The sequence below is a fragment of the Paroedura picta genome, chromosome 13, assembly GCF_049243985.1.
Source record: "Paroedura picta isolate Pp20150507F chromosome 13, Ppicta_v3.0, whole genome shotgun sequence".
Lineage (NCBI taxonomy): Eukaryota > Metazoa > Chordata > Lepidosauria > Squamata > Gekkonidae > Paroedura > Paroedura picta.
In genome coordinates, this window is record NC_135381.1 from 34,745,986 (window position 1) to 34,754,410 (window position 8,425).

Sequence of the window (8,425 nt, forward strand, 5' to 3'; positions counted from 1 at the left end):
CCTCCCTCTTTCTTGGCCTTCCCGACTTAGTTGCTTGTGTCTGTGTGGGCCCTTGATGAGCTAGGCCTCTGCAATTTACTTCACCCTCCCAATCAAGAACTTCTTGCAGGGCTGTCTTGAGGCTGAAATGGAATTTGCCAGGATGCTGGTAAATGGGAAGTCCAGACTGGGTTCCGGAGATCCACCTAAATGCTTAAATCCAGACACCAAAAGAGAGCTCTGTTACCTGAACTGGAAAGTTCTAATTCACACATACAGACACATCCCTAACTGGCCAACCTGCAAATCCACAACAGCCTTGGTAAAAAAAAAGTGCATTGTGCTTGAAGCAAGCTCCGAAAGAGATCTGCTGCTGCTCCCTTTATGAGGCACTTGTAAAATAATAGCTGGGGCACATGGATTTAGCCTTTGTTCCATTCACATCTGCAAGTTGACATTTGGGCAGCAGCTTAAAATTCAATAGTAAAATACGCTGCAAGAAGAGAAAGAAAACTGTTTAAGAAGTTTGCCCTAAAGATCTGTATCAGCATTCCTTATTTTGGATGCTGTTGCATGAAGAATAGGCAAAATGTACAACACGCAAGACAAAATGTTTACAAATTAATGCTTTTTAAAAATAAAAAAAATGTATTATACATGTGTCTGTGGTGTTTTACACTAGAAGAAAACCAACGTGTACAGTTAAACTTGGGCTGGCCACGGCACTGATAAAACTGTTCTGACCAAGCAGTGATATCAAGGCTGTCTCAGTATCAACCACCTCACAGGGTGTCTGTGGTGGGGAGAGGAAGGGAAGGTGATTGGAAGCCACTTTGAGACTCCTGGTGGAACTGTTCTGACCAAGCAGGAATATCAGGGCTCTCTCAGCCTCACTTACCTCACAGGGTGCTTGTTGTGGGGAGAGGAAGGGAAGGAGATTGCAAGGGACTCTTTAAGGTAGAAAAAAGCAGGGTATAAAAACCAAATCTTCCTTCCTATTATGCTTGGAGTCTTCCCCTTGGCCAAGGTGCTAACCCAGTTTTCACATAACCAGAATTCTGCAGATTAATTCCTAAGAGACAAGTGCCTTCCTATCCAATTGACTCTCTCTACCTAATCCTTTCGCCTGCCTACAATTTCATGGCCCCTACTGCTACAAGCAATATTACGCCCACAGAAACAGCTGAGAACACCAGGTACGCATCATGCCATAAAACCTAGGATCCCAGGGTGTCTGTTGTGGGGAGAGGAAAGGGAAAGCGAATGTAAGCCGCGTTGAGACTCCTTCGGGTAGAGAAAAGCGGCATATAAGAACCAACTCTTCTTCTTAACATTTGATGTAAGGGAGATGACAAAGGGAGGAAAGAATATGAGTTCATTCCAGTTACATGTGCTTAGCTTTAGCGGGAGTGTGGGCACTACAAGGACCTGTCAAGAAAGTAAACATTGAGGAAGGAGTTGAAAGTTACTGGAAGGAGCAGGGCACTTCGAGGCAGCTGGATAGGAGTGATTAGCATAGACAGAATGGTCTGGACGAGACAGCATAAAGGTAAGGGGCAGCAAGGCCCTGTAGTGCTTTGCAGGAAAAGATAAGGAGCTGGTCATGGCTCCAAGGGGAGAGGAACTAAAGTATAGTGCAGACCCAAGGCCTTATATCCAGTGTAGAAATGAAGCACTGGATGCCCTCCAGTTTTTAAAACCATGCACACAAAAATTATTAAAAGAAGTCTAAAGCGGGGGGGGGGGGGGGGAGTATTTTCATGTTAGAAATTGTTAGAGTGCCCTCTAGAGGCAGCTGGGGATACCTGCTGGCTGCTTGTGCCATTTTACTCCAAGGCACTGAATAAATTTGGCAGAGAAACGAGTGAGCTTCCTGACTCCTTTACAAACTTCAGTCAAGGGCTCTTTCTTGAATAAATAAACACCTTGAATAAATCCTTGTCTTAAAGGTGCTACTGGACTCAAATTTTGTTCTACTTAAGACCAACACAGCTGCCCACCTGAGGAGCCAGTTTGCTGTAGTGGTTAGGAGTGTGGACTTCTCATCTGGCATGCCAGGATCAATTCTGTGCTCCCCCACATGCAGCCAGGTGGGTGACCTTGGGCTCGCCACGGCACTGATAAAACTGTTCTGAGCGAGCACGAATATTAGGGCTCTCTCAGCCTCACCTCCCTCACAGGGTGTCTGTGGTGGGGAGAGGAAGGGAAGGCAACTGTAAGCCGCTTTGAGACTCCTGATAAAGCTGTTCTGACCGAGCAGGAATATCAGGGCTCTCTCAGCCTCACCTACCCCACAGGGCATCTGTGGTGGGGAGAGGAAGGGAAGGTGATCGTAAGCCGCTTTGAGACTCCTTTGGGTAGAGAAAAGCGGCATACAAGAACTAACTCTTCTTCTGAATCTACCCTAAGGAGTCGAAGATGCACATTTGACAAAAGTGAAAGACTGGTACAGATAGACTAAGGCACTGTAGCTTGATCTGATGACCTTTGGGAGACTGTACATCTGACGCCTCCAGAAATCAGGGGGTTCCTTTCAAGCAAAAGGGTGTAAGGTTATCTGAAACAGCTCACAGAAAGTGGCTGTGGTGATCACCTACCTTTAAGGTTCCCAGTATTTGTCTGAAACGGACCTTTGTGCCCTTCCCAACTTTGTTTTTCAAGCAAAAAGGAGCTGCAAACCTCTGCTTAAACCAAGCACATTTTGAAGCACATGCATGCGTGCACAAAATGCCTCATTTCAAGTGGCCTTCATTATAAGCAGAGGAACAGCTTGCAGGACATGTTGCCATGGTGACCACACGGTGTAGTTTCCAGGGCAAACACCTTTCTCCGTGAGTATCCCTCCACTTCTTCCTCCTCCTATCAGGTCTGTGAAGAGGGGAAGATAGTGGTTCGTTATGCAGCAGCTACTAGAGAGCCAGTGTTGCACAACCGATGGGGACTGGGAAAGCCCCACGAGACCCCCTTGGGCCCAGCTGCCACGGAACATGTGGAGAGGATATAAAAGGGAGGGGAGCCACAGACCAAATTTTCATAGTCACAGGATAGGATACAATCATCCAGCCATTAACTGGTCAGGTCCAAGCTAGTTGAGAGCAAAGAAAATAGGGTTTTTTTTCACAACTTACAATTCTCTCCCCTTATATACTCTAGAATGGCAGAAGAGCCATACAAATGATCTCTGTTCCAATATTTTTTATTACCAAGGTGGATGTAATCTAATTTAGAATGGTAGAATAGTTCAGTAGTCATTATTGAGGCCATTTTCATCTCTCTGCCAGATCCCCATGCCGTAATTCATTTTTGTTTTATGTTCACACACACACACGAGGGGTAAAGCCTGCAATTGCCTTCCCTTTCTCTCCCTGACACCCTGTGAGGGAGGTGGGCTGAGAGAGCTCTGTGAGAACTGGGAATGGCCCGCCATCGCCCAGCAGGCCTCAGGTGTCTCAAAGCAGTTTACAATCACCTTCCCTTCCTCTCCCCACCAGAGACACCCTGTGAGGTAGGTGAGGCTGAGGGAGCCCTGATATTCCTGCTTGGTCAGAACAGCTCTATCAGGAGTCTCAAAGCGGCTTCCAATCGCCTTCCCTTCCTCTCCCCACCACAGACTCCCTGTGAGGGAGGTGGGGCTGAGAGAGCTCTCCAGTTGAGAGGCTGCCGTTCTTTAACTGTTTCCCCACAATGGCTTTCACAGAGCAACGCAAGAGTCGCTCTTCTCCCTTCCCCAGCTGTTTCGTCCTGGCAAAATAGGTCCAAAATTAAAATCTTTGGCAAGGAATCTTCCAGTCCCCCCCAAACGGAGAGATTTCCCCTCAGAATTCCCGCAGCCCAGGAAGGCCGGTTCTTAAGAGGGCTCTCCCTCCAACTGGCTGGCTCTCCTTTCCCCACATTCTCACTGGCTCTGGCCGCTGTTTGTTGCAGGGAGCCCCTTTGAGACCAAGTTCCAGGGTTTTAAAGGCCCCTTCAAGCTTCTTAGGGGCACGCTGAGGATGGACCATTTTTTATTCTGTAGACCCCACTTCTTTGGGTGGCTCCTTGCTGGGCAGACCTTCTGTGTAGGAGACATGAAAAAAATTAGTACCCAGAGAATTCAAGGGGGCATGAAGGGCCAGAAGTACAGAGGGTGGGGATTATGAAAAGTCCATATTTCAACAGGAAAAGTACAGGGAATATTCGTTAGAACAGTTTTGAATCCCGAATTGCTTCTCAGATCTGGTTTGTGCTTGCAGAACTGAGGTGGGAGAGCTCTGAGAGAGGAGAATGGTGACCAGCCCAAGCTGAAGGGCCCCCATGCAACCCTGGCAGTTCACTCACCATGGGACAGGCGTTTGAGCAGCCAGGGACTTTGATGAAGCGACAGAATTGTCAAGAGATGGTTAGGGGCAGGAGCCGTAATTTGTTTGGGCAGCCACTGGGCGGACAGCCAATCGGGGGTGTACAGGCTCCTACGGGTGACCTGACTGGCCAGTAAACTATCACACCAAACTCCTCCCAGGACCCCTTAATGCTTTTATTTATATACTCATGGTTAAACATATAAATCTCTCACTGCGATTTCTATGTGTTCTGGTTTTCCTGTCTTTATACTTGAAGTCATTAATAAAGAACGGACAGACATGCCAGTGTCCAAGAACAAGCTAGGAACTGTGCTTACCAACATTAAATTTCCACCAGTTGTCATAGCTAACCACGAAAAAGCAGCTGACTTCATGGTTATGCTGTGGTCCACTTTCGACATATAACCTCTTACTTTTCAGGAACAGGTTTCTCTGCAACTCTCAAGTTAGTTTATCAGAGTCAAGTTGAATTGCAGCCACAGAAGGCCCTGAGTGGTGGACTCATCCTTAGACTTATGGGTTAGGGACAAAGGACTAAGGCCCCAGGAGTTCTACAAAGACCTTTCCATGATAAATCAACGTTCCCTGTTCTCTGAAAGAACCAAAATGGAGCAGTGATTAAGAGCAGCAGTCTCTAATCTGGAGAGTTGGGTTTGATTCCCCACTCCTCCATATGCAGTCAGCTGGTTGACCTTGGACTACTGCAAGAGCTATAATCACAGAGCAGTTTTGTCAGAGCTCTCTCACCCCATCTACCTCACAGGGTGTCTGTTGTGGAGAAAGGAAGGTGATTGTAAGCTAAAGTGGGGCATTAAAAAAACAGCTCTTCTTCAACTCTCTATCCTTAAACCAGGAAGCCCTCAACCTAAGTGCTGGGCATGGAATTTCCTCCTTAGTCCCAAGAGCACCCCGTAGGGAATGCTGGAATCTCCGGAAAAGTTCGCATGGGTTGGCTTCTTGCCCCAGCTATTTCAAGGCCGTGCAGGTGGAGGATTTTTATCACCAGTACTCCAAAGTCCTTTCCCTGCTTGTGGCATGCTTTGAAGATGCTGAGCTCACACCCTCTGTTGACTTTGGGGGATGTAGCTTCCCATCCACAAGGCCCAGTACAGTAAGCCTGCTTCCTATGAATTGGGCACTAAGCCAGAATCTTCCACTGTGGGTGGGCTCAGCTTATGCTTTTACTGGGATTTTTTTCTTTTCATAAGACTTCTTCCTGCTCCCTCTTGCTCACCTCACCCACTATACCTGCTCAGTTTCTTAATATTTTCATCTGATGCACCCTGCTTGTACAAGAGACTTCACAAGCATGGCCTCTCTGCTACTGGTTGAGCTGCTCTGAAATCACAGATGGTTTGGGCTACTCTGTGCTAAGAACAAACTAACAAAGCTTTAGAATTCATGCACCATGCTCCGTAAATAAATTCTGGGTTAGCGTACTGCATAAACTGTTTCGTAAGCATTAAGGACATTCAAATAACACGGCATAAACTGATTTGAAGCAAAGAAGGGAAGTAAAGCACAATATTAGATAGCTGCTGTGTATGACAGCCCGACGTGAGTGCCCCAAACTACAGGAAAGGTCTTGGGTCGTCTGAAAGATGGCTCTGACTGTTGGAATATACAAGGGAATATGCAGGACAGAAGTAACCCAGCATAGTTATGAAAGAGGTGTTGAAATGTCTGTCTTTCCAAAGCAGTCCTTACAACATTTGACCAGAGAGGGCAAGAACAGTATGTGTTTGGCCAAATTCTCAATGTGGAGCTTCTCAAGAGGATAAATGGGGGTACCGGGTCTTGAAGGACACTGTTCACATCCATCATCTTCCAGCTAGAGGCGGTGCTCCCTATTCAGGCTACCGACGTTAGGCCTGTGGTCTAGAGACTGCTCTCTCTCTCTCTCTCTCTCACACTCTCTCTCTCTCTCTCACACACACACACACAAATGTACCGGGAAAATACCAAGGCAGCATCTGGTTTCCTGCCCAGGGGTCTACAACTCTGCCCTCCCAGCTGCCTGCTCCAAGTTGAGATAAGGCTCCTTTCCACTGTCTCATGCACTTACGTCCTGTGTAGCTGGAAGCTCTAACCCCTAATCTTCCCAACAGAGATCTGGCGGCTTCCTTGCAGCCCCATCCCAGTCTCAGGAAATCGACTCTCACATCCTTGCAAGCAGGTGTCCCGAACTGCTCCGTCAGACAGGCATGAATGTTAGCAGGAAATCCCCCACAACAGACTTTTAGCGCTGGGATCTTTTGCCAAATAATACAAATTTCAAATTCAGCAAAGCGGTAAAGATGAAATCGTGCCTGCTGTTGTCCACTTAACCCTGCCAAGCCAGCACAAACAAGCCTCCACTTACTTTTCTCCTGGTACGAATATTCGCACGCTGCAATGCCTGGCTGAAACAAAAGGGTGTTAAAGGTAAAGGTATCCCCTGTGCAAGCACCAGGTCATGTCTCACCCTTGGGGTGACGCCCTCTAGCGTTTTCACGGCAGACTCAATACGGGGTGGTTTGCCAGTGCCTTCCCCAGTCATTACCGTTTACCCCCCAGCAAGCTGGGTACTCATTTTACCAACCTCGGAAGGAGGGAAGGCTGAGTTGACCGGCTGCTGGGATCGAACTCCCAGCATCATGGGCAGAGCTTCAGACTGCATGTCTGCTGCCTTACCTCTCTGCGCCACAAGAGGCTCGTAAAAGGATGTTACACCCCTGCAAATAAAGGCTGGAGAGAATGGCTTTTAGGCAGGGTGTTTTAAGGGTGAGAATGGCAGCCAGGCAGGAATCAGTGGCAAGACCCAGGTTCAGATCCCCATGACCATGTAGCACACTGGGTGACTTAGGGTCACTACATCTCTCTGACCTTCAGGGCTGTAAGGAGGGCAAAACAGAAGGAAGTCAGGAAAGCTGTCTTGCATGCCACCTTGTGCTTCTCCAGAGGGTAAGATAAAAGTCTACCATAACTATACTCCGGACATGCAAATGGAACTCATTATTGTGTAACTAAGGCAGAAGGGACTGCACTCAAGCAAAACATACACACCCTGCAGCGATATGCATGTATATATCTATTTTAAACCCATGCCCCGAATAGGCTCTGCTGAAAGAAAACGTTTCTGGTTTTAAAAAGAAAATCCACTTGATAATAAGCAGTCTCTGATTTTGCCTTCTCATCCCGCTTTCTTTCTGGCTGTGACCCCACTGCTCAACCAAAGCATACCAACCACAAGATGTCATTAGATCCAAAACAGAGCATGTGTGTTCTGTGCACAAAGATCCTCCACTCAGCCCTTGGTATCTCCTGGGGGTGGGGGTGTTTTTTTTTTTTTGCTGTCAAGTTGCAGCCAATGTAGGACAACACCCGTCTCTGAATAGCGGACCCTAATCTTCCTTGGTGGTCTCCCATTCATGGACTGACCCTGCTTCGCTTTCGAGATCTGAGATGGGGGCTTGCCTGGACTCATCTCCAGGTAGCTTTTTTTTCCTCCACCCCCCCCTTTCCTTGGTTCCCCCTACCTATTTATTAGCTATGCCAGGGGTAGTCTAACTGCTGCCCTCCAGATGTCCATGGACTACAATTCCCAGAAGCCCCTGCCAGCATTCACTGGCAGGGGCTTCTGGGAATTGTAGTCCATGGACATCTGGAGGGCCGCAGTTTGACTACCCCTGAGCTATGCCATCTGCAGTCTAGGTAGGGAGCCCAGAGGGCAAGAGGGGAGAATTGGGCTTTTCACTGTTTTAGAATTGTATTTTACTACAGTATTTTATGTTGGAGTAGGCAGTGTCTGGTGTACAAAGTTAAGAAGAGAAGAAGACCCTGAAGAGGGCAGCAAGAAGACTGTTAAGACAGGTCAGAGAGTTCAGGACCCTTCTCTCCTATTAAGTGTGCTTTCTTGTCTGTCCCTAGATTGCTATTCTCAGGGTAATTTCCTCTTTCTTCTCAGAAGCTTTTCTCTCTCTTCTCCTTCAGGTAGCCACGTAGGCAGACCTAGCCTATCTCTCTGCACTATCACACTTGTCCTTCCATAAATAAACCCTTTCCTCCTTTAACCTAAAACACAGCGTGTGCATATCTATGACATTTCCACCCTGCTAACATTTTAT